Genomic DNA, 21,829 nt, shown 5'->3' with positions numbered 1-21,829 from the left:
TAATTTGGATCAATTAAATAAAGTTTGAGATTTAAAAGGTAGCAAAATTTGGATAGGTTATTATTAATAATAAATAAGCTATTTGTACCATTGTACCATGTCATTCATTGTTTGATAGGTTAGTAATGCAAAATTTTGGTTTTGTTTTAAGTTAACTTCTAAAAATAGCTATTAAAAATACTAATAATATAAAAAAATTTAACTAAAATCAATATAATAAATTTACATTGTTGATATGTTAAACAATAAATAATATAAATCAAATAACATTTATTCTTGAAACACAAAAAATTATCAAATAATTTTATGATCAAATTAAGTGGTTCATTTTTTTTTATCTAGTAGTGATGTTTTATGTTTGACTACTATTTATTTTTCTCCGTGTCTTTGATTAAAAAGTACTTTTGACTATTCAAATTTTAAGATAATTAATTATTTAATCAAATAGTTTTATTAATATAATAATATACTTAATTAAAGCTAATGTCTTTATGTTTAACAATAGTTATTATATTATGTATACGTAAAGAGAATTATGTTAATAATATTATTTTTTTTATAAATTATGCAACATATAATATAAAAATATGTGTAAAATAATATTATAAAAATAAAAATAATATATATATATATATAATTAGTCAATTAATTAATCACAATCACACGTACAAAATATATTTAAAACAATATGTATATTTATATAAAAAATATAATAATAATTTTTTTTGTGTATATAATATTGTTTAGAAAAATGATTTCTAATTTAAAATAGGAAAATGTGGTGAATAATTTTTTTGTTTTGGTTATCCGCGGATTGGCGATATTTTCAATTTCAACCGGTAAAAAACTAATTTATTGCAGATTCTAAATTTTATTTTTAAATTTTTGAAACTTGTTTAAATAGAAATGAGCTGACCACTTAAATAAGGTGGAAATTCAGGTGCAATCGATTTCATGTGAAGTTAATACCTGAAAGCTGTTAGATAATTTAACTGATTTAACTAAATTTTCATCTAACGGCTCTCAGATATTAACTTTACGTGAAGTCAACTTTATCCGAGAGCTTTGAATAATTAGCTTTCATCTTTCCCTCAAGGGTAACAATTTGGTGACGTGGCTGCCAATGATTGGCTCGGTGGAAATTAGTGGAAGTTCGTTCGAAACACAGATCTTTGTCTTTCGCCGGTGGCATTGGCTCATACAAATCACATTGATTAATTACACATATATCATCTTTGAATAAATATACGAATTGAAAAGAGGAAAAATAAAATTTAAAAAAAAAAAAAAAGGTCAACGTCTCGAAAATTCAACTAGGCCCCACATGATGACGTAATAATGTGGGACCCACTTGCCTACGCGTATCGCACTTCATCGGTTTCCAATACTTGTGCTCTAACTCTAAACATCAGGGAATTCAAAAATAATTATTTATTATAGATTCTAGTATTGTATTCTACACTCTACCAATCTGACCGTTTTTAAATGGAAAATAATTAACTTTCTCTGTAAAATTTTCTTTATTTTTTGCTATATTTTTAATTTAATTAGCTAAAAAATAGATTTGAATTTTATTAAGAATTTATTATTAATTAATAAATTGTTAGATAGTGCATATATAAGATAGAGTTTTTTAAACGTTAACACTCACTTAAGTAAACGAATAATTTAATTACTTGACTAATTCATCAAATTAATTTTAAGTATGTTAATTTGGACATTAAAAAAATTAGATTATTTTATATTAGTTTTTAAAGTATAGAAGAGTTAATTAAAGGTGAATTATACGGTAAAGATGTAAGTTTACATATTTTTTTTTTAATAGAATGAAAGAGAGATTAATAAAGGTAAGACTCACATTTTGAATAATAATAAAATAATAAAAAATAACTATAAAATGAATTATATTCTCTCTCTATACCATTTTAATCTGTACAGTAGAATGCCACATAATTAAATTATAGTTTATTAGTTAGATAATAATTTGTAACAAATAATTTATAATTTAAATGGCATAATCTTCACATACTCAATGAAAAGGTTGCGGATTCGAATCTCCTATCTTTTGGTAAAAAAAAAATTATATTAGTTGTTATTCTAGAATTAATATGAGTCATTAAATTCGGTATATTAATGTAAATTTATTGCTATTAAAAAGTTTAGAAATTAAAATAATTGTAGTATTGGAGCTGAAGACCGAAGAATATGAAAAGGGAAATGTAGGGATAACCACGTTGCATGGTCGGTTCACCAAAACAAAACAGAATAAGTAATCTAGAAAGTTCCATTTTTTCTATATATATATAGTGCCACTATTCAAATTCCAAATTTCAAGCACTACCTATTAAGTAATGTGAAAAATTAAAAATTGTGGTGACAGCAATTAGCTTTGGTTAATTATTACCAAAAAGGAACAGGTTTATGCCCACGTATTGCTTAGAATAATCTCAGATTTTTTTAATTATTAATCATTATTGTATGTCATTAATTAACAGATAAGAAGTTTATGAGCAAAGTAGGGGGGTTTGTGAAAGAGACACATGGAATAAGATTGGTAGTTGATTAATTTGGTACGCATTCAACCGTTTTTATCAATGTATGTTATTGCGACATTTTTTGAATGATAATAAGACATGAAAGGTGACAAGAGATACACACACATGTCATTAAATTTAAGGTGGAAACTTTTAAGTTCGGATTAATGATGCGGAATATATGATTAACCTTTTAAGAAGATAATATATAATGTCATGGATTACTTTGAAGAGAGCACAATAATTTTTGTTTCCTTTTACTCTCTCTTATTAATGTTATTTATATTTTTAAGTTTGTGTGGACGGTCCTTGATGTTGATAGCCACATAGCCACATATCATATATGTATATAATTAAGTACTTTGCAGGCTATTCATATTTAACTAAATAATCTTTTCCTTCCGGTTTAACTAATTAAATTAAACTTATGTATCCACCAGAAACTCGTAGCCGACAATTTTCTCCAAGTAGTTAGTAAGATAAAGAGTAAATACCCATCCGACCCTGATAATTACTTCGAAAGAACAACGAGATCTTCAAGAAAAAAAAAATCTAATCTGATCTTATTTTTTTTTTTATTGATTAATTTCGGTGCCAAAAAAAATAACATTGACTTTTTTTTTTGTACAGGAACTTCGTTGTCCTTTCAAGATAATTGTCAGGAGCCGGATTAAGTTTTTTTTTTTTTTCAAGGATCTCGTTGTCTTTAGAGATAATTGTCAAAAGCTGTTTTAGATTTTTCTCTACAAAAAACAATTATACATCATTTAGTTCCGAATAAAATTGTTTAAAGATTTTGAATCATTTGAGTCAGGGATTTTTTGTTTTTTTTTTTTTGTTTTTATGGTAGATATCTTTTTTCTCTCTCTATCTCCTTGTTTTTATTATATATAACTAAACGACATTTAAATTTGACTTTTTTTTTACTTAAAAAAAATAAGGATATAGTATCTGTTAATTGGTGTATTGCATTCATTTTCTCTAAAATCATTTGATAATAGTAATAACAATAATAATAATATATTAAAAAAAGAGGTCAATATCATATTTAATTATCCAAACAGTTATCTTTACATTTTAAAATACAAGAATTTTAACTATCATAACCTAAATTTCCTTGTGATTATAATGTATTTGATTGTTTGATAATAAAAATTTGTAAAATTTATACCATGTTAGCAAATTAAATATGTTTTTTTCTGTATAAGCAATACATTGCCACATGAGGCAGTGTTTAATTTAACCACCGACTCTTTTATCTTTAAATTTTATAATAAAAATACTTAGTTGGTTGAATAAAAATCCAAAGCTCTTTTTTATAATATATTATTATAAATTAAAGAGAAAAAGATAAATAGGTCCCTAACTTTTTACTCTACGAATATTTTTGTCTCTAACCATTGAAAAATACTTTTAAGTCCCTAACATTCACAAAATTTGAACGGACCAGTCCCTGACAGAGGCATTTGGACGGATCAGTCCTTGATGGAGGCATTTGGACGGAGGGACTGATCCGTCCAAATTTTGTGAAGGTCAGGGATTTAAAAGTATTTTTTAATGGTCAGAGACAAAAATGTCCGCGAGACAAAAAATCAGAGACCTATTTATCGTTTTCTCTAAATTAAAATTATATTCATTTTCTTCTTATTAAAAAATGGCTTTTTGTTAGAACATGTGTCCGCAAGAGGTTCCTTTTAGTTTACGCTGATAGGGGAGCAAATCTTTTATTCAAGTAAACATTGATTGATACCGAATTGACTAAGGAAGAAAATTACTTAATTTTTTTTTTTTTTGGGTATTCGAAAATTACTTAATATTAATGTATTATTATAGCACACTAAGCCTATATAGCCAGCCACCTTTATTATTCTTTTGAAAAAACAGAGATCCTATGAGATATCCATATCCCATTTGTGCCAATGCAAGGGAAGCTGATGACGAATATGCCCATATCTCTGTCTCCACCTCACTACAACTATAGCTCTTAGTGGAACAAAGCAAATTTAATTTCATTTAAGGAAAAGTATGAGGAGCCAATGGAATATTTGTACAATTTGTATAATGGAGGATTAAGAAGTATTAAAGATATAATTATTAGTGTTATCTTTTGCCATTAGCTGAAGTTTTTTGGATGAGTGGTATCATAACATGGTATTAGAGCTCTAGATCCAAAAAGTCAAGAATTCGATCATTAGTAAACTCCAAAATTAGTTTACATTTTTGGGAAGATGTTTATTATTCCAGGACTCTTCATTTAATTTACATAGCATTATAGTGCATGTTCGAATTATTAGTTTCAAAGATAAATACTCGCATGCAATTATTTTTATTATATGAAATTGATAAATGAAAGATGTTAAATAACAACTAAATCATCTAATGATTTTCAATTAATAACTTTATATAATAAAGACAACTGTACTTGAATTTTTTCTGCTAGTTTTAACTTTCAAACTATTTATAAACCGAGTTTGTCTTAGATATTTTAACTTTTAGATTTTGTCACAGTTGAAAACCTTCTTAACAGATGTTTTTGCTAAAGTGTTTACGTACCTTAGAATTTTGAGAATTTATTATAAAATAAATGTAAAATCACTTAAACTCACTGAAAATTTAAGAATTATTTATGTCAAACTGTAAAGAAAATGGAGTACTATTTTCAAATGGTTAACAGCACATATATGATATATGATATATGAATGGAAAATGGAGAGAAATATTCGCTTCTATTAATTTACGTGTTCTTAGCAAAAAAATATATCAACATTTTAAAATGACAAATCTATATTATATATAAAGAAAACATAGACGAAAGTTGGGTATACATTTTTTCAAAACATCTTTCATCATATATATAATTTATAAAAAAAATATTTGAATACACGACCTTTTGATTTTAATATAACATACTTACTGTTTTATTTGATTTCAAATTCATTATTATTATTGGTAGATACATAAGTACTTCATAACATCTTAATTACATTGGTAGAAATAGTATTTGAACCTGAAACTTTGTACAAACTTCTTGCCATTATATCGTTTTGTAAACGAATTGAAGTTCCATTGATTCAAGTATTTCTTCCAAAATTAACTTGGTTAGATATTCGTAGCTTGAGGTTGTGGTTTCTTTAAGCAACTTTTTTTCTTTAAAACCCCACAAAAAGCAGAAGTGGAAAGTGGAAACTGTGCCTATTTGGGTTGCCAAAGCACGAACTTTATTTGTCCTATGGTATTTTGGCTATGTACTCGATTTAGTGAAGGGATTCTCCAACCCACCATCATTTTAATGGTAGCGCCAATATGGCTAATCAATGAAAAAGTGCATGTGCTCCACGATGGAGGGTATGGACCTTTGTTTAGTTTAGGGTCAAAGAAAGAAGAAAGAAAGAAGGTACCTCTATTACTAGCTAGCCCACTTTGAATCACACATTTTAGTGTTTTACCCTAAATATGTTACTTAAACATAGTATAACCATGTCAATTCGAACACTTTATTTTTAGGGTAAAAAAAAAATGATCCAATTTACCCGTTTTATTCCCTATGTAGGGCCGTAGGGGTATTATAGCAATGCAACTGGATTCCCAACAAGAGATGATGCCCCTCTTTCGATGGACGTAGGTACATGGAATATGGGCAAGTGCTTAATAACCAATAAGAATGTTTGTGCCCTGAGAATGTACTACTATAAATCTGCTATGGTTCAGAGTTCAGACATCATTTATGACTAGCAAGTGCTAAACTCCAAGGAAGTTGATGAGCTACAAACATATATAGGTAGGTAGGTAGGCATCATTAGGTCGGCTAATGAAGCAAAATAGCATTGGTTTGTAGTGTGGTCCCTAATGTTTCAACGAAACCAATTGGATCTAACAACTTGCTTTTAATAATTTTAGAATCCAATCCAGAGAAGAATGGAAAAAGGAAGGAAGGAAGGAACCCTCTCTGTTGCATTCCAACCAGCAAATTGAGAGCGGTGACATGACATTTCAGAGTATCATAAGAAAATGATTGAACATACAGGGATTCAAACTAAAACAATCCTTGCTAGGAGCTATAGGTATCGTTTAGTTCCATCTTTTAAAACAAATGTTTGAAAGAAAATAAAATATGGACTAAAACTTAGAATTGTCTTTATGATAGTCTTTGTATTTTCAAAATAAAAATATATTTAAAATAAAAAACCGAAAAAGTGACTATTCAAATAAAAAAATATTGAAGATATTTTTATGTAAAAATATGAGTTAAATGACTTATACGTGTCATATTACGGTTCACAAAATAACTGATTTATATTTAAGAAACAGTTCAATTGTAATATAAAAAAAAAATCGATTTAATCATTGAACCTCTATTTCCAAACGAAGACAATTCTTTTTTTTTTTTTTAATATGTGTTTCTCTCTTTAAAATAAAATAAAAACCCCCAAATTTTACATTTCTGTCTCTTATCTGTCAGAGTCAGAGGACATGAAACCAAACACTGAATAACATAATTTATTATTGACTTGTTTGTGTGTCAGCTTTTTTTTAAAATAGTAAAAATTTAAAAGAGGAGTTTTGCCATTTGAAGACAATCTAGAAGAGTTAGATTTTCTTTCATTTGGATGAATGTGAACATGGTTGAAACTTGAGACATGAAATGGACTTGGTTTTTGAGGTTTGACACATTTGCCTTACGTGTAATTCACACACATGCACATGATTGAGACATTCCCCTGAACCTCACGCGCTTCCTAGTCATGAACACATGGCAAGGTAAACCCTCTCCCATTTCGTTTTCAACCACCATAACTAAACTTTAACTAATTCCACTTCCACAAGACCTAACTCAGAAGTGGGTCTCTACTCTCTAGAATAACAGTTAGCCACAGAGAATGCACGCTAACATGATAAAATTTATTTCATCAGAGGTTAACCTGTCCAAAGGCAACCACTTCCATGGGTCCATTGGAGTTTTTACAAGTTTCACAGACATAGTAAATAAAATATAGAGCAATGTCTTCAGGTCTCAAATTAATAACGGTGTCTCTCACACAACAAAGGTAGACCTACTCACAGATTTTTCTAGCACAAACCTTCAAAAATCTTTGGAGTTGAGCGTGTGAGTGGCTAGTTTTAATAAGAAGCATCTTGCGGGCTCAGCTGTTGTCATTGGAGAGCATCGCTTGAATCCATGTTGTGGCTTTGTATATCTTTTTCTTCTTTGGGGTCAGACCTGAAGGGAGAAAAAGAATGGACAGAAGTTAGCCCAGCACTTCCATAAAGATGCGTAAAAAAGAGAAAAAGATTAAATTAATTCAAGAATGTGGCAACATACGCTATCCGTCGAACAAATTGTCCACGGATTCGTGGCCGCTGTTCGGCTAGCTTTTTCCGGCTGTGGTATCGAACCTGGAAAGAGTAAAGGGAAATTCCAGAACATTGAAACAAGTCAAATTTATGTTAGCATATAAAACGTATGCACCTAGTAATAATGAGATCATGTCATTGACCTGAACATGAACAAGCATATCTTACAACGAAAATAAATTTTAGGAAGATATCTTCAGGGTAAATAAGGCAGAAAGAATTTGAAAAATTAGCTGAAATTTAAATATGCAGAATGGAGAGTAGAACATTAGGCCACAGAGAGATAACATCCATGGCAATAAGAATGGATCTGCTCAAGTGAAAATTTACATAATCCAAACGTTTTCACCAATCCAGGTGAAAAGCCAGATAACAGCGCTTGTCAATGGTAAACATAACCGAGGCATACGAAATTTTCATACAGGATATTATCATAATAGGATCAGACTCTTTCAAACAAGTAGATCTTATTAACAGCATCTTCCATCTTGGTGGGACTTCCATGAGCTATCAATCCAACTAGGAATTACAAGATGAGCAGCGCAGAAAAAAAATCCTTAATACTCAAATTGAAAAATTCTGCAGGCTACAAAGATTTCAGCATATAACAGATATATTATGGACAATGTAATTAGGAATAAATCACCTTCTTCTCAAAGCATCTTTCTTTTCTCTTCTGACGAAATTTTGTCAAGGCAGCCTCTCTCAATGCCATTCTTTCTTCATCTGCACCATTCCCAATGTTTTTCCTATCATTGCAACCTCCTCCATTGCTCCCACTTGCTACATTACCGTTTTCCACATTCATAGTTCTAACTGTCAAGGTGTTACTGCATGCATCCTGTCCATTGCTCCCATGATCACTCTCAGCAGCATTTCCATCTATGCCGAAATTTGCAGCATTACTTTCTGCTGGCCCACCAAAGACATTTGATGATACACATTGCTGGGCAGCCTTGGAGGAGCCTTTCATCGAGGGATCATCGTGACCTGACCGGAGATCTAGAGCAGCTTTGTGAGCGATGTGATTGTAATGATGAATTTGATAGTGATTTTGCTGGAGTTGTAATCCTTGTTCAGAGCATTCCACTTGTCCTTTAACAATTTCTGCATATTCTCCTTGGGCAGAAATTTTCTTTTGAGATGAAGTGATACTATTGTGCTGCACAGTTTGCAATGCGGAAGAATTAAAAGAGCCAATCCCTCTTGCAGATTCTGGCTTTTTGTCCAAAGTTTCAGGTTTGGTCCCAAGACATGCATTAGTGGAGGCCATGTCATTGGTGTTGTTGCTCCCATTAGACTGCTGATTTGGAGGAGTGCTGTTTGAATGAGATGGGAAGTTGTGTAATGTCTCTGCATTTGGTGCAGCTAAGCTATTGTCAAGTGGTGAACAGCTTCCAACATTTCCAGTTTGAGCCTGATAAAAAGCACAGATAAAATAAGGTTCGCACTAGGATAGAGGTTTGGAGCTGGACACTATTCTCCAGCAACCCTACTGGCATTTACTAGCCAACCAACTATTAAGTACTAAGAGTCACAGCATGTTTATCCTTTCTTAATCCTGTATGTGAGAACTATTATGATAATTTAGTTATTCTTTTACTATCCTGCTCCTTGTTGGTTAGACATAATTGCACATCATATCTGACACATATCAAGGAGTATAGCAATAACTACATAAGTCCACAAGATGACTGGAAATTGGGCAGAAATATGCATATGAAATACAAAAACCTTAGGATGTGTTTGTTTTATGTTTTCATTTTCAGTGTTTTCTGTTTTCAAAATTTTGTTAAGGAAAAAGAAAAAACAATGAAAACAATAAAATCCTGTTTTCTGTTTTCACCACCAGTTTTCTCTCCTTGAAGAGAGAATATGAAAACACAAACCAAATGCACCCTTAATTTCTCTCAAATATATATGGTTCCTGCTGTTTAAGGACCACAAAACATCACCTGGTTAGCAGAAGAAGCAGTATTATATCTGCAAAAGGAAAAAAGAGAAACACATTATTAAGTACTAACCAGTATAATACAGCAAATATTTATACTCATGAGTCATAAGGTAATCATGCTAGAAGATTTCCTCTTACTTTGAGAATGCCGACAGATCTGAATGTCTCAAAATATTGCATTCATCACTTGTGACAATTTTAGCATCTCTTGCTTCTCCAAGTCTTTTCAAAGTCAGTTCAAGGGAAGGATGCTGTTTAAAGGAACAACTTGCTTTAGTTTGTGAGAAACCAGAAAATCCATTTGGAGTATTCAAGTCTCTGCTTTCAGCCTGTGGACTGCTGCTATCAGTAACATCAACAACATTCATAGCCTGATTTTCCCGAGGCCTGTTTTTATCGCTGTTGAAATCCAGTTGTCCTTTTTCACAGACATTAATATGTCCCTTGTTGAGTTGCTTACCATCTACATCAGACATAATATCTATCCCTTTACCCGAAGGATTGCTAGACAACTCCTTGGGTGCATGCTCTAGTTGCACATTCAAAGTTATTCCCATAGCTAAATCTTTACCCATTGCAACATTATCTGTAAAGTGACCAAGAGGTTTATTTGGGTAAAGTATGCAAATTTAGATAGATATGTGATAAAATATATACTACCAATTCATACCAAAATGGTCAACCAGTTCATGGCACTCTTTTTCTGTTGCATGCATCCACCTACTACTAGCTTTTTCAGGCTTTGTATGCATCACTTCGGCACACATGCTATCAGGGGCATCAACCAATTGTTTATGAGGTGAAACTGGATAAGAACTGCCAACTTGAACTAGACACTTAGTCCATGAACTCTACATAAAATAGGAGTGTTACTATGATTTTTTGGGTAATTACATGAAAATTAAATCATTAAATAAGAACTCACAATTTACGAATCCCTAGAAAAAATATTACTTGTTTATTCATTTTAGAACAATCACCGACAAGTCATCAAAGAAGTCGTATTGACATATCAATATGAAATGTTATATCCACTTATGGAATTCAATATTTTATTTTTAGAGGAACTTATGAAACACCTAAGAGCATGCACCATGGCATCATATCCCTAGTGCCTCCAACATTTAGAGCATTAATCAATAGATTTTAGACAAAGAAATGATAAGTTATGGATAATAAGACAGTTCAATGACGCTTGTTGTAATGGCTAATGGACTTGATCAATGAAAGATACCCTGTATTCATGCCTTCTTTATTGATCACTCAGGTTAACTACCAAAAATAACAATTTAGACTCTTTGCTATGTTCGGGAGTTCAAAAAAGGGTGGAAGAGAGTCATCAATAATGGAATGCAATGGTCAGTTATTGGGGAAGGTAACAGTGGAAAAAAAGTATAATTGTTTTTTTTTCCTCCAATACTAACCCTTTTATATTATGGGTGTACTTTTTTATATGTACATTTAATAAGGGTGAAAGCTATGGTGTCCCCCCGGGGGGCCTTCCCCCAAAATTTGGTGGGTCTCTAAAACTCAATGTTTCAAGAGGGGGGGCACTCTCAACCCTCTCCCACCATCCCCACCAAATAAAACACTCCCATACACATTTGAAACAAAACTTGCCGCCCTTCCGCTGAAACTTTAAACCTGCTCAAATACATCCCATAATTTTGATCTGTCATAGTACATAGTTACAGACCTTCTACACCTATACAACTCCTCTAGAAACTTTAAACCCGTTTCCCAGGCACCAAAATTTACTACAATTGAATTTATCCAGTTCAATTCCTTTTCTCTTATTGTATATTTTGGCTCTCAACATGTCGGAGTGGGAAAGTCCTCTAAAAAAATAATGAGATTTTACACTAAATAGAGGCTAGATGTTTAATTTTATCCCATAAAACTTGTTTATCTGAAAAATTAACAATAAAGGTGCATAAATTGCACTAGAACCAAATGCTCTAAATAATGGCGTATATTGCACATTACCACATAGGGATTGGCATGCACACAAAGGGATAAGTTCAATTGTGGTATTGAGCTTGAGCATGTTATCATATAACATATAAATGGATCGGGATGCATTTTTGCAAGCTTTATCTTTTGTATTTAGCCTGTTTTTGGTTTCTTTGTACGAAACCTTATCCTCTTTTGCACTCTTTCCTTCTCTTGTAATAAAATTTCTGAATTATTTTTTTTTTCATGAATAAACAGGTATATTGAGACTGGATATTGCTATAGGTTTACCTTCAGATAGAAAAGTTTTTTCTTTCAAAACACATCTATTTAAGTATGAGAGTTGTCCAATACCTGAGTGCCACTTCCATTGTCACTTCCATCTCGAACAGTCAAGCCTCTACTTCCACAATCATTCTCATCACTGCTGTCAGTATTATTTTCTGAGGCATCGTTACTTCTTGTCTTGGCAGATTTTCTGTTATGTGTCCCACTTTCGCTCCCACTACCACTAGACTGAGGAGCATGTTAATCCAAGTTTAGAAGTGACAATCATTTTGACAAATAAACTTTGATATCTAAGTTATCAGTGAAAAGACCCACAGATGAATTATCTTGCCACAGAAATACGGTAAGCTACGTTAATTCATTACTGCTTCTTTATAAAGGAATAAATATATGTCTAGTAAATCCTTAGATCAGTTGACCATGATATTATTAAACGGTGAGCAGAATAGTTTGATATTCAAGCTCGTCAACATATGATCCATAATATAAACTGGAATTATGTGCAAATTAGATAGGTTTTACATGACAATATATCTACAGCTTTTTTGATACATCAATCTCTACATAAAAGAAATGTAAAGCATCTCACACTGTGGCATCTTCTCCAAACGTGCTGCCAGAGGTTTCTAAGTTCATTCCTCCGAATAGGTTTCACTAAAAAGTCAACTGCACCTTTTGACAAACACTTAAACGCTATGCCCATAGAATCTTGAGATGACATCACTGCATTTCAACGTGAATGGAAAACAAAACACCAGATGAAAAATAATTACTGAAAACACATACTTAAGTTTTGATATAAAGTATAAGTTTGGAATGGGACTTACTAATCACAGGAATATTTTTCAGTGTTTTGTGGTTCATGATCTTGCACAAAAGACCTATTCCAGATAAAATCGGTATAGCTACCTCTGTAAGGACAAGATCAATGTGATTTCCTGGATCTTCTAGGATTTTCCATGCTTGAAGACCATTGGAAACAGCAGTGACTGTAAATACCATAGATAAAGAAAATACCGTTTTAAGAATTATCACCTTCATTGTTCAAGCACTTTTCCTTAAAGAAAGAAAACTAAGCTTACATCAAGACCAAAATGTTAAACATGTTATGAAAACCACCCCAAGGCTTAAGTCTTTCCATTTATTAACAGTTTTTACATGCAAAAAAATTTATTGAAACTAATCCTTGCACTGGAAACTAGGGAGTATTATCCTCACATTTTAAATTTGAAACTAAGTACATTATGTATAGGCTATCAAGTTTCAACATAATATCCATAACTATCTCTCAGTTCACTAAGGAAACATGTAATACAGATCAGCACAGAGGTTAGATACCCATACTGAAATTTCCCACTGGGTCCGAAGCCAAGAATATGCAACTGCCAGAATAAAGTAAATTTATAAAGAATGCACAAGAATTGAAACTACCCAAAAAAGAGTTACAAGATTACTGACTTGTATGTCAGAAACTATACTTAACAGACTCTAAGCTATAAGTTGTTTTCTCAGGAGCTGATACTTAGCAGTTGAGCATCTGACTTCGGCAAAACAAAGCTAAAGACTATCAACTTTTTTCCCCTAGTAAAATTGGACTGGATAATAAAGTCATGTTTGTGTTGTTTTTGTGTCTCGATCATGTTGGAGTTACAAGTGGACAGAAATGCACTCCAGTGCCAAGGAACGATTAACCAGAAATAGGAACAGACAACATTAATACCTTCATAACTACAATTTCGTAAAAGAGCTCGGACAACATGGCGTGTTGAATTGAATCATCATCTTCCACCAGCAGAACTTTTATGGATCTTATAGGGAGAAATCTCTCCCAGCATATAACTGGTCCTTGAGGTGGTTGTTGCGAAATCTGCATGCTGTCATGGACTTGAATTTGTCCCCGCAACCCATTGTTTCCATCCCTGGTTTGTCTGTTAAATCTTGTGTTATCATCATTTGATGACCCAGAACCCAGCTCTCCATTAACTACTCCATTATTGAGCCTCTTATTGTCAAAAAACTTATGATTTTGTTCTGCCAGACCTCTTTTCCCAACATTATTGCTCATTGGACCACCCTATATCAACCACACTCAAAAAACATGGGTGAAGAATTAACAGGATTACACAAATGCAATACCCTCATCAATTCACCCATGGATTCTCCACATCCTAAGCACTTCAACTATCAACTTCTGCAAACATTAACTATAGTTATCAGTCAAGTCAAAACTTTATCAAACATCACAATTCTGAAGGACAGAATACCCTATACCTGGGGGTACTCCACCCAAGAGAGGCTCAAACAAAATAATACACGTATAAACACATCACACATATCACAAACAGTAGTATCAGCAGCTGCTAACAGAATATATAAAATAAAATCCTGAATTGACTATACAAACATAAATGTCCTTTGGAAGAAAGTTAACATAGAAGTTTAAAAAATTCATACCTCCAAACTCCAGCCCCCAGACAGAAACCAAAAGCCCAAAAACTAAAATTTCAAAGCAAATTTAATGAAATGGAACGACAACCTGTTCCTGCATCAAAGAACCCTCAAAGCTTCTGAGTCCTTACTCAGCACAAAGTTTTACTTTCCATTCATACGATACCCTGAGAAACGAATATAACAATTAAACTCACTTACCATTCCTACAGAAACTGCAGACGAAATCCGACATGACATGCATGCATAGTGAGACTGGTCACATATTATTTTACAGGGAGACATCAGCAGGGACTTCAGAAATTCAAACAGTCAATGGCATATTCATCAAGACAAAACATACCACAAGTTTCATAAACCATAATCTACAATACCTTCTTCTTTGTTTTCTCTTTCCCTTTCTTTTACTTTACAGTAATTTTTATCCACCTATTAACATGGAGCCGGATGCACTCCAAGGCAGGAAAATGGAAGATCCAACAATAGATTAATTAATAAATAATAGTAATAAATAGATTAATAATAACAACAACAACACAAGGACCACCAAAAATCTGACAAGCATCTTCTATCCTATGAAAGAAAACTATAAAACATTACACAAATTCAGATATAGCAATAAAGCTTCTATGTCTTAGTATCACAAATTCAGAATTACAATCTAAAATAAAATTTCTCTTCATTATTTTCTTTTTCCTTTTATGATTATTCTTTTCCATACACAAAAGCTAGCTAAGAATAAATCATAGTAAAGTGAATTACAGATGTGGCGTGACAGAACAGACCTTCAAAGCTTCACCGTGGAGAACCAAACCTCCATTTTCTCGCAAAGCTCGATTCAGCAACTTGGAAAAATCAAAGTTCCAAATCCAAATAGAAACAAAACAAAAATTAAATAATAGTCAAAGCTCCAAATCTAGTTTTAAATATCAAAAGACCGAAAATAAAAATTTAAAGAAATAAACAAATTCAGCAAGCAAGCGAGGTTCTAACATTTATCAGATGCAACAACCTCTCTTCCGTAAATTTTCTTCTTCCTTTTTTCTCCTCCTCCGTTATTCTGCGAAAACCGAAAAATGCTTTTGCGCTGTGTTTGTGTGTGGAAAAATACTTGACTGGCAGAGAAATAGCGAAGGCTTAAAAGTTTTTTTTTTTTTTTTTTTGCTTAGAGAGAGAAAGAGTGTTGAGAGAGAAAGAGAGAGAGAGAAAGAGAAGATATTATTCTGAGGGAAGGGAGGAGAGGTGATGAGGTGGACAAAATGAAGGCTTGAGTGGCTGGGGAAGTCCACGTAGGACGATGACGTGGCGGGTGTGAGAGGCATTAGATTGTGGAGTGAGGTGGAGAAAAATCAAAAGCTGAGAGAAGAGAGAAGAGAGAAGAGAGAAGAGAGAGGAGAGAGAGATGGAATCAAATGCGATCTTCCAGATCTGGAACCCACCACGTGGCTCACTCGTTTGGAGTATAAAGGTTCGCTCTTCAAACCCACAAGCCCCTCACTATGCACAAATAGATTATAGTTTCGGTGCCACCTTCTTCCAATAATAGTATACAATAACATGGGCCTCCAATTGGGCTTACCACCACACCAAAACAAAATGAGTCTGGTTAATTTTCTTATTTCTAGCTAATGTGTTTTGAAAAAAAGTAGAAACTCAAGGACAGTTAAATTCATGTAGAGTTGATAGTTAAAAATTGTTAGATAATAATTTAAGAGAAAAGGACAAATAGGTTTCTAATTTTTGGTCCCGCGGACGTTTTCATTGAAAAATACTTTTAAGTCCCTAACCTTCACAAAACTTGGACGGATCAGTTCCTGACGGAAACATTTGGACGGATCAATCCCTGACGGAGGCATTTAGACGGAGGGACTGATCCGTCCAAGTTTTGTGAAGGTCAGGAACTTAAGAGTATTTTTCAATGGTCAGGGATAAAAATGTCCGCAGGACAAAAGGTCAGGGACCTATTTGTCCTTTTCTCATAATTTAATTAAATCTATCAAATTATTTAATGATTCTCAGCTATCAACTTCACATGAAATTAACTGTACCTGAGTTTTCACCTTTCAAAAAACTAGACATTTCAGTATTTTTTATGCAGTAAAATAACAAATAAACTCCTAAAAATTTACATTTTCTTAAAAAAATATCAATAAAATCTTTTAAGATAACAGATATAGACACACTAATTTTAAATTAGCTCCTTATAATTAGGATAGAAGGTCTTAATTTGAATTAATTTATCCACGTTTGTTATCACTTTATTGATACTTTTTTCTTTAGAGATTAATATGTTCAAAATGTAAATTTTTCAAAATTTATTTGTCACTTTATTCTTTTTTATAATATAATTTAACTATGAAAAGTAACAAATAAGTTAGTATTTTTTTAGTTTTTATATTTTATAATATTAAAAAAATAGTTAATCTTATTAGCAAGTTATTTTTTAAACTTTTAGACTATTAATATAAAATATAATAAATACATTATTAAAATCTATTTAATTAGTAAGGATTTTTAACGATGAGTCATATTTTATTGATTTGATCATTATATTAGTGAAACTTGTTTATATTGAATTTTATCAAACCAAAGATCAATATTTGTAATTATTTATTTATTATTTTTTCAATTTTTAAACATTATAGATGAGCATTGTAGAGTTAATTGCAATTGCTTGTTTTGGAAAAAGTGTGGCAATTGTTTATATAGTATGTATTAAATATGTTTTAAGAATATATAATATTCTCTTTTAATAATTAAGGTGTTGTGTAATAGGAGAGACGAGACAAGGTTGATTGGATAAGGTGATCTTTGTTCTTATTATTAAAATAGTGTGTTTGGTAGTTAATTAGAAAATGACATAAATATATTTAATTTTAAATATATTTTTGTAAAGTATTATCCTTGTCTTGTCTCTTAATTGACTATCAAATAATCAAATATTAAAGATGTAATTATGAGTTGAAATTTTGGAGGCGGTAATGCTAGATATTAGAGATAAAAAAAAAGGGTCAAAATTTATTTTATTTGTATTTATTAATAATTAATAAATACTAAATAAAATAAATTTGGCTAATTTTGTTTATTAAATATTTTTGTTTTAAAAAATAAATAAAATGAAAGACTCGACTGTGATATCAATAATTTTTTATCACAAAATAACAATATAAATATCAATCATGGAGCACTGCTTAAAAGGTATGAGAATGATGTTACCATGCTTCACATATTGGAGGATGAGAATGAGAAGTACATCTTTATACTTAGATGGTCCTGGGGAATTTGTGTTAATTGGAGGGGGGAAAAAGTTGTCAAAGTTAAAATTATTCTTCATGGATGCTAGTTTTGGATATTTGTTTGGTGTCACTATTTTATTAGTGTTTAAGAGGCTGGAGTTAACCTAAATGTTTAACTAGGTTAACTCAAAAAAAAAAAAAAAAGACTTTTAATTGAAGATAATTCAATAAATTGGTGGTGGAGGGGCTATGTCAATCTCACGCTTTTGATTTTTCGTGGGAAAGAGAAACGTGTATGATAATATGGTGTGAGAAGAGAGGTGTTTTATTTGGCTATGGGATGACACAAATTAGAGGCATCGATTTGTTTGCATTGTTTTGTTTTTTAAACAAACAATCACAAATTGGACGGTCCGATTTGTGATTTCAAAAATAAAAAAAATTTAATGTTGAAATCGGACCATCCATTTCTTATTTTAATAAATAAAAAAATAAAAAATACAAATCGGACCTTTCAATTTGGAGTTTAATTTTTTTCTTTAAACAAATCGGACCCTCCTATTTGTAATTTATTTTTTTTATCAAATAAATCGGACCGTCCAATTTGAATAAAACACCATATAAAAAAAACATCTAATATTCCAATAACAATATATTACACATATATTTAATCAATATAAAAAAAATTAGCCTGAATCTCACATCGATTGGAGAGAAAAATGAAAAAAAAAATAATTTATAGACGTATTTTAATGGGTGTGTGAAAAATTTTAATATTTTATATTATCAAAAATAAAATCCTGAGATTTGAAGTGTAAAACAGATAATATTCACAAAATGAATAGATAAAATTAGTATCCATATCGATATGCTAACGAAAACGTTAGACTCCATATTAAGAATAGTATTTGAAAGTTCGTTATTTTTACAGGAGATATAAATTTATTTGGTAATGTAATTTTTTGGTGGAGATTAAAAAGTTATGTATTTTTCTTTTCTTACAAAAACTGTTGTAAAAATAGAATACTAAAACAAAACTTTTTTTACACTTTTGATTTCGTCTTTATATTCATATTTTGTATCTATCTTTAATATGCATGTTACTATTTCTATCTGTATTTGTATCTCAAACTAAATCAATTTGTACGTAGACATAAATTACGGACTACGAGTTATTTATTTATTTATTTATTTATTGTCTTGTGAATATTATGTCTACACTTTGACATTGGATTTTTTACGTTCTTATTTACGAAGTGTTTGGTGATGATTGAGATGAATAAATATAACCTATGTAATTCTTTTAATTACAGGATGAGAATTCTACTTTGGAAAATTTGTATTGAAGATGGTCTAGTTAATTTTAGGTTTCATAATAATTAAAATTTAATTTTAATATACTGTCATGCTGTCAGTGTAAAATTATTGTATACGTATATTCAATCACATAATATCACATTAATAAAAATAATTATTTTTTATATTAACGACATAAATAGTCATCTAAAAAAAATTGTAATTCTACGACTATTTGTTAATGCATTTAAATGTTTAATCAATATTAATCTATAATTATATGTTTAAAAATGAATTCGTGATAATAATAATAATAATAATAATAATAATAATAATAATAATAAAAAAGGCTACCCTCTTTTTATTTTATTAAAAAAAAATACCTCCTTTGAAAATAGTAAAACATAAGATGACGTGAATGGTATCAGATAAAGGTATTCATAAGAACGATGAGAAAACATTTTTGGACCTTTTATATAAACTATGTAATATATACATATTCTAATAATATTCATTATTATTTTTCTCCCCCTGTGATTTCTGCAACCAATGATTTTATTATTTGTTGAAAAATATTTCCATATTACCATGCATGTTCATTCATGTGATATTCCTGGATGTAATGATTATATATGCAAGTTGCCAATGCAAATACTATTAATATTAATAAATGAATCATAGATATTTGCAACATGTTGTCTCCATATAGTTTCATGGCATATAATTAAGCCACGATGGTCCCCCACTATTGGCTTCTAAATGAGGTTAAACTCTCTAGCTAGTAGCATCTATATTAGTAAACCAAATAGAAGTTCTTTTAATATACCACTTTAAGATGTAATATTAGGGTTATAATAATGGAAGAATTTTAAGTGTACCGAAAACATCGATATTCTAATTATTTTAACCGTTGATTTAAATTATAAAAAAATATATAATATAGAAAGAGTTTTAAGTATATCGAAAACATCGGTGTTTTAGTTGTTTTAACCGTTGATCTGAATTATAAGAAATATATATAACATATATTAATTAAAATCAACGGTTAAAATAACTGAAATACTGGTGTTCTCGGTATACTTAAAATTTTTTCTATAATATATATTAATTGAAATCAACGGTTAAAACAATTAAAATACCGGTGTTTTCGGTACACTTAAAATTTTTCCTATAATAATCTCTTTAAACTAAAGATATTTCATGCGTTAACTTAGCCGAGTGATCAGTTTTTCATCCGTTTAAGTAAGTGTCAACAAATTTAAATTCTACTTTATACATATAGTAACTCATTGACTAACACGACTCTATTAAATAGGAATTTGAATTCTCTAAATTTTAAATTTTCACCTTAAAAAGTAAAATGTGATCTCTCACCCTTAAATAATTTCTCTATCATAAAACTTAAATCTGGAGCAGATTAATCCTTATCCTTTCAAATTGAGAGATATCCTAGACAAAAAAAATATATATTATATGCTCAACTCATCAAGGATTGCACTAATAATAATAATAATAATAATAATAATAATAATAATAATATACTCTTCAAAATATTTTAGTTATTTTTTCTAATTTTTTACTAAAAAAATTCAATGTAATTAAATGTCTTAAAATCATTTAAAAATAAAAATACTCAACTTTTTTATTTAAGAAGATTAGGAAGATAGTTTAATAAAATAAAGTTAGAGAAAATTATTCATTTTAAAAGAAACAAATTTCCTTGTCTACGTGAATGACATGCTATATAACTTCTTTTGCGTGGTAATTAGAACTACTGTCCATCTTCATTAAAATTGAAATATTTGAAAGTGATTTCTTATACTACAAATTAACAAAATTATGAATGAATTATTCCTAAAGGGTAGTTAATTAAAGAATGAGTGAGATATGAGTCACATGGAATTTAACACTAAAATTAAATAAAATATTTTTAAAAACTAATAACGAATTAATTTGATGTACTTATACTGTAAAATAATTTTACATAATTATTCAATAAAATTAATGCATTTAAATAATTTTTTATGTTGTGAATTTAAAAACTAATTTTTTTTATAATGCGATAATATACGATTAAATTTACATAGTATGAAAATTAAATTCAACTAATAATCACTACATCATTAAATTCAACCAATTAATATTTGAAAGTGATCATATTCAAATTTTAAAAAGTTGAGGAGAAGGTTAAATTAAATAGTCAAAGGTGGTGGACCATTACACCCTCGTGAAGGGATCTCCTTTTTTTTCTTTTTTTTTTTTTTTCAAATATGTCTTATTTTCTTTGTTTGTGCTGTTACTTTTTTCTTTATCATCATGTGCTGTGTACCTATCTACTTTGCTAGAAGAGAATATTGGTGTAATTCTTAAGATGCAACCAAAGAAACACCACAACCACAAATTTGATGCAACTTTCTTTCAGGGGATTCTGTATGGTTGCAAAGGTGGAAGATATGACCACAGAAAAAGCTAAGCTGAGCTACCTTGAGTGATGAACAGACAAATGAAACACAACCTTTTGATCTTGTACAAAGATATATCGAATAATAAAAATATTACGTGTACATTAAAAATCAGTTATTAAATTAGTAGATAAATATATACGTTATTTCATAAATTTTTAATATATATTTTATATTATATGTATAAATAATTAATTTAGTAATTATTTTTTGTGTACGTGTAACATGATTGATTTAATAATATTACTCTATAATTATGTCACATGAATTTTTAATTTAAATTATTTTATTTCTTATATATTTGTT

General features: G+C 30.2%; 1 pseudogene; it reads right to left on the bottom strand.

Annotated features, from left to right (window-relative positions):
• Positions 1-7,412: 7,412 nt before the first annotated feature.
• Positions 7,413-14,370, bottom strand: LOC112736571 (two-component response regulator-like PRR37; annotated as a pseudogene).
• Positions 14,371-21,829: the final 7,459 nt, after the last annotated feature.

This window comes from Arachis hypogaea, chromosome 13 (assembly GCF_003086295.3).
Source record: "Arachis hypogaea cultivar Tifrunner chromosome 13, arahy.Tifrunner.gnm2.J5K5, whole genome shotgun sequence".
Taxonomy (NCBI): domain Eukaryota; kingdom Viridiplantae; phylum Streptophyta; class Magnoliopsida; order Fabales; family Fabaceae; genus Arachis; species Arachis hypogaea.
This window is presented reverse-complemented; position numbering and strand designations above follow the sequence as displayed.